The 5083-nt window shown below is 34.2% G+C and overlaps 1 long non-coding RNA gene across 1 annotated transcript; it reads right to left on the bottom strand.

The window, feature by feature from the left end:
- Positions 1-480: 480 nt before the first annotated feature.
- LOC111718477 (uncharacterized) lies at positions 481-2773 on the bottom strand. Its single transcript, XR_002769051.1, has 3 exons — positions 2294-2773; positions 1519-1647; positions 481-550 (listed from the first exon to the last, which is right to left on the bottom strand). It is a non-coding gene; the product is annotated as an uncharacterized LOC111718477 (long non-coding RNA).
- Positions 2774-5083: the final 2310 nt, after the last annotated feature.

Here is a 5083-nt window from a genome sequence, read left to right as displayed (position 1 = left end):
TAAATATCAAAGATATGCAAAGATGGTAATGTCCAATTCCCATGGTTACCCATAAAACGTTTATATAATCAATAATGGTGTTGTCATTATTTTAGACTTAAAATAGGCAATAGGTAATTTCCTAGAGAACGATTTTTGGACCCCCCCCCCCAGCCCCCGGCTCCTCCCCCTTCCATCAATTTTGTACATTTTGTAAAATTGATCATGTGGCCGCAGTGCCGGCCCCCTAGCCTGTCATAGCCGAGGCGCTCGGCCCCCTAGCCTGTGCTAGCCGCAGCGCTCGGCCCCCTATCCAATCATAGCCGCAGCGCTTGGCCCAGAAATTGGCTTAACTTAACCTAACCCTCAATAATAAAAAGTAAATGTACAAAATTGATAGGAGTAGGGGGGGGGGGGTCCAAAAATCTTTCTCTAGGACGGACCCAAATCTATTAATGGAGGGTCACTTGAAATTATACTTACAGTCCTGTTAACTTGAAAAAAAAATTAAAAATGTGAAACTCTGCCTGGAAACACCAGGAGGGCCATCTACCCCGCGGGAACACCCAGCCTAAAAATATTTTAAAAATAATCTTTTTTAATAGTAATAATAATGCTATAATAATGAGGATAAAAATAATAATTATGATAATGATAATCATGGTACTTATGATTATACCGGTACTGATAATGATAGCTAATAATAAAATTGAATAAGTAAGTTCCTGGCGTTGCCCCCGGAATTTAAAAAATGTCTAGAAATTTAGCTTATGTCATCTCCGAGGAAACAATGGGTTCCATAAAAAATCACCCAATTTGGCGAAGTCATTTAGCTAGCTATAACTTAAAATAATATCATAATTTATAATAAGTACTCTGCCATAACAATCATAGTGTTTACGCCAGAAACCCCTTTTTTCTTGTTATATATCTGAATTTAATCCACCAAACTGAAATTTTCTAATCAATGCATCCTTGTAACCAGATCCTCTATAGTTTGAAATATCAAAGGTCTTCGAAATCAGGTTGAAAAGATATAGATAATAGAAAAATATCTTTTGGTTATTTTTTTACAGAAAGCATCGTTCACGGACATCTTTAAGTTAACTATTGCTTTAAATAACTTGACAACGAAGTAATACAAACTATTTCCATGCGGGCACGAAGGAACCCAGTTAACTCTTTTTTTTCTAAGTTAACCCAGTGTTTAAGCTTGTCCACGCGCAGAAAAAAAACGTGTTGGCCGGTAATTGGTTAAACTGCTTCTCCTATTCAGGAAGTCTGGTCCCAGATTAACATTTTTGCTTTGAATTTGGTATTACTTTTTAATCGCCACAAACTCTAATTTTCTAATCCCTATATTTCTGCAACCTGATGGTGTTAACCTTTGATATTTCAAACTCAGATTATTTGATCAAAGAAAATTCGTTTTTAGGTCTACGACATTGTGTGAAAAAGATAAAGGGATTAAAAAATTTGCAGCAAAACTTTTTTTTATCAAATTAGAAACTAGTTAAAAACTAAAAATCTAATCAATACCTTTTTGACTCCAATGAATAAGATCTGTAGAGTAATGAATAGGAAAGGCAGGCTCGTTTTTGAACCCAAATGCATAGTTTGAAGCTGTAACAGCAATATAACCCTTCCCATCTTTCAACTTTAGCACGCCTTAATATTAAGAATGTATACTTGCCAAAACACATTTAAAATCCTCATGGATACCTATATACCTAGCTAGCTTGGATACCTTGATACTTGGATACCTTGATACCTGGATGCCTGGATACATGGATACCTGAGCTGAAAACTTTAGAATGGTGGATATCGGGATTAAGGCTTAATCCACTCTTTTTCTTAATATCCAGATTAAATATGGCTTTTTCTCCTCTCATTTTTAATCTTCAGATTAATTAAGAGAGCAAGATTAAGGATATCACATTCTAAAGTTTTCAGCTCAGGATACATAGGTATCTAGATATCTGGATACCAAGACACCTGGACACCTGGATACCCGGATTCCTTGATAGATATTTAGATAGCTGGTTATCTGGATACCTGGCTTGGATATCTGGATACCTGGATATCTGGACACCTGGACACCTGTATATCTGGATACCCATGGATATCTGAATATCTGGATATATGGATATCTAATTAATGGGATATCCGGATATCTGGATACCTGGATACCATGGATACCTGGATACCCTGGATACCTGGATACCCTGGATACCTGGATACCCTGGATACCTGGATACCCTGGATACCCTGGATACCTGGATATCCTGGATACTTGGATACCATATCTGGATACCTGGATCTGGATAGTTCCCCCATAAAACTGGATTAATATACTGATCATCTCTAAGATTAAGGGAGCAAAACAAAGCATCTTCCCACTAAACAAACAAAATTATAAAAATTTAAACATTTAAATTGAGAATTCGTTTATTTAAATATAATGACCTTATAAGGTGTATACAATCTACTTCAAAACTTTGTTAACAGTAAGGTGTACTGCATTTTTACGGGATTTATTTTCTAAACTGAGCCTAAATTTCAGTTTATTTGTATAATAAAGTTACTTTGCAGGGTCCTGAGGTCAAATCTTTTGTATTTACATTCTGCTCATAGTGCTATTATCAGTAGATCCCGCCCATAGTGGTTTGATTTTAGGTTGGCACCTAATATTATTTTTCTTTTTCTTAATTATTCCTGGTTTTATACACTCTTTTATAAAACAGTTTACATGAATATAAAGTTACTAGGCTTTTAGGGCCCATCTTCTATTTAAATTGTGAACATGTTCTTTTTGTTTACATTTTAAAACAAAGAAGAAAAAAATTTTTGCGGATTTTTAAAAAAACATTCGCGGATTTTCAAGAATTTATTTTTTTAACAAAATTAAAAACCTTTAAAACACATTTTTTAAAAATTTTTTTATGATTCATAAACCTTCCCTGTGGTCACGTGATTGTCCCACAAAAAATTTGGGCCCGATCGGTTCAGCCGTTTTGACGTTTATTGGATACAAACAAACAAACAGACAAACAAGCCAAATTTATATATAGAAGCCGATGAGACTGAGCGCTGTCCTAGTTTATGTTCCTTGAATTTACCTGTCCTAGATGTGGAAGGTTCTTGTTTATGTTCATTGTGGAAGGTATTCTTTGATAATGTTCCTTGAATTTACCTATCCTCAATGTGAAAGGTTTATGTTTCTTGAATTTGCCTGTCCTAGATGTGGAAGGCATTCCTTGTTTATGTTCCTTGAATTTACCTGTCCTAGATGAGGAAGGTATTCCTTGTTTAAATTACAGGAACTAATTCAATTCTTCAATTTTTTATACGTTTATAACTCATTACACCAGTAAACATTGGCAAGCAAAAGTCGTCTTGGTTTTAGATTTTGTTTTGAATCCAAGATACAGATTTTGTACTTTGTAATCAAGGCGAAACATAAAATCCCCAGAAATGCTTTTGATAATTATTAACAACAACTTTACAAGGAAAGTTAAAGGAATTTTACTTTACAAGGGTTCCCTAGAATAATTTTGACTACAAAACATCCAGAGGGCAGCAAGGGTCGAGGTTAAGTAAAATTTTTAATTTCCCGTAAAAATAGGTGTAAACAATTTTATCGTTTTTAAAATAAAAATGTGCTAATTTTTTCCCCAAATACTTTGCAGAACGGATGGTTATTTTACCAAATTGGTCAGTAATGTTGGTCAAAATTCATAAACATCCGTTGTAGTAAACTGAAGATTAGTTTCCTGAGATTCTGACTGTATTCGAAGGAAAAACAACCCTTGGTTTCTTTACACTTTGTGGCACACCTAAATAGACAAGAATAAAGAAACTATTTAAAAGTTCAATGTTTTTGGTTTTTGTTTTTATAAAAAGATTGTCACTGTAATTTAAGTGTGTGAAAGAACCTAACATTGAGAAAAATAAAAAGGGATCTCTTATTAATTGTTGATCAATGATTATACAAAGATTTTAAGGTTACCGCTGTGAACCGGGCATGGCAAAGATCTAAAATATATACAGAATGAGATCCATTTAAAATTAGAACAGCAGCACCTCTGAACAGAAAATAATAATTGTAGTTTTCTCGCATTTTTCTAATTGGATATGCATTGAATAATCTTTTATTTAAAACGAGAACTGATTTTTTTCGTGGATCGTTAGAATACAAAAAAATGAGAAAATTCGTTACTCGGTGTAAAGAGAAAAAAGTAGCTGTTCCTTCTTATCTGTGACTTACACACTTATGTTGGGTAGAGTATGCAGCGTATCATCTAAACTACCATACCCAGATATATCTCCTGGTAGAAGTTTAAACCCAGGGGGACACACATCAACTAGTTAAATAATAAGTAATTATTATTTTAAAGGGACTGTAGGTGTAAGTTCATGTGACCCTATTAGTAGAGTGGCGTATCCCATTCACAACAGTACACTTTAAACCTTTGACTGATCAAGGATGTCGGATTTATCCTGATTAATTTAATTAATTTGCAAGATGTTTTATATTTTGAAAATGTTAATATTTGCTTTCTAAAAGTCGCATAAAACATTTTGAAAACTGGCAATTCGAAAACTTTTAAAGAGATAAACGCGCACACTTCTCTGTCCTCGATTTAAATGTAAATCAAGGGCATTGCCATCTTTGCATGGAGGTCGGAGAGTCACTTGAAATAACAATAGATAAAAATAGATTGCGCGCATAAGACGACATTTTTCATCTTGAAAGATATAAATGTACAGAGATGTTTTAAAGATATTCCTATTATATAGATTAACTAGGTAGGTTGTGAACATTGGCTGTTCTTATGTAATTAAGTAGTTGTGGTGTACATGAGTTCTGTAGAGAGAAATTTAAGTTAGTTTAGTCCTTCTCATGTCCTTCTTCAGTTCTCGTCAATATGATATATTTCTCAGTGAATTATTGTTGTTCAAATAGTTCCATTCCAGGAGTTATTTTACACTCTATTATGAAATCCATTAAAACACCAAACCACCCCGCTCATCATTGAAGTACACCCCGACCCCTAGATGCATGAGTTCACGGACTGTACAATTTTTGGTGATTTTGCGTACT

Source organism: Eurytemora carolleeae, unplaced genomic scaffold (genome assembly GCF_000591075.1).
Source record: "Eurytemora carolleeae unplaced genomic scaffold, Eaff_2.0 scaffold68, whole genome shotgun sequence".
Classification (NCBI taxonomy): domain Eukaryota; kingdom Metazoa; phylum Arthropoda; class Copepoda; order Calanoida; family Temoridae; genus Eurytemora; species Eurytemora carolleeae.
This window is presented reverse-complemented; position numbering and strand designations above follow the sequence as displayed.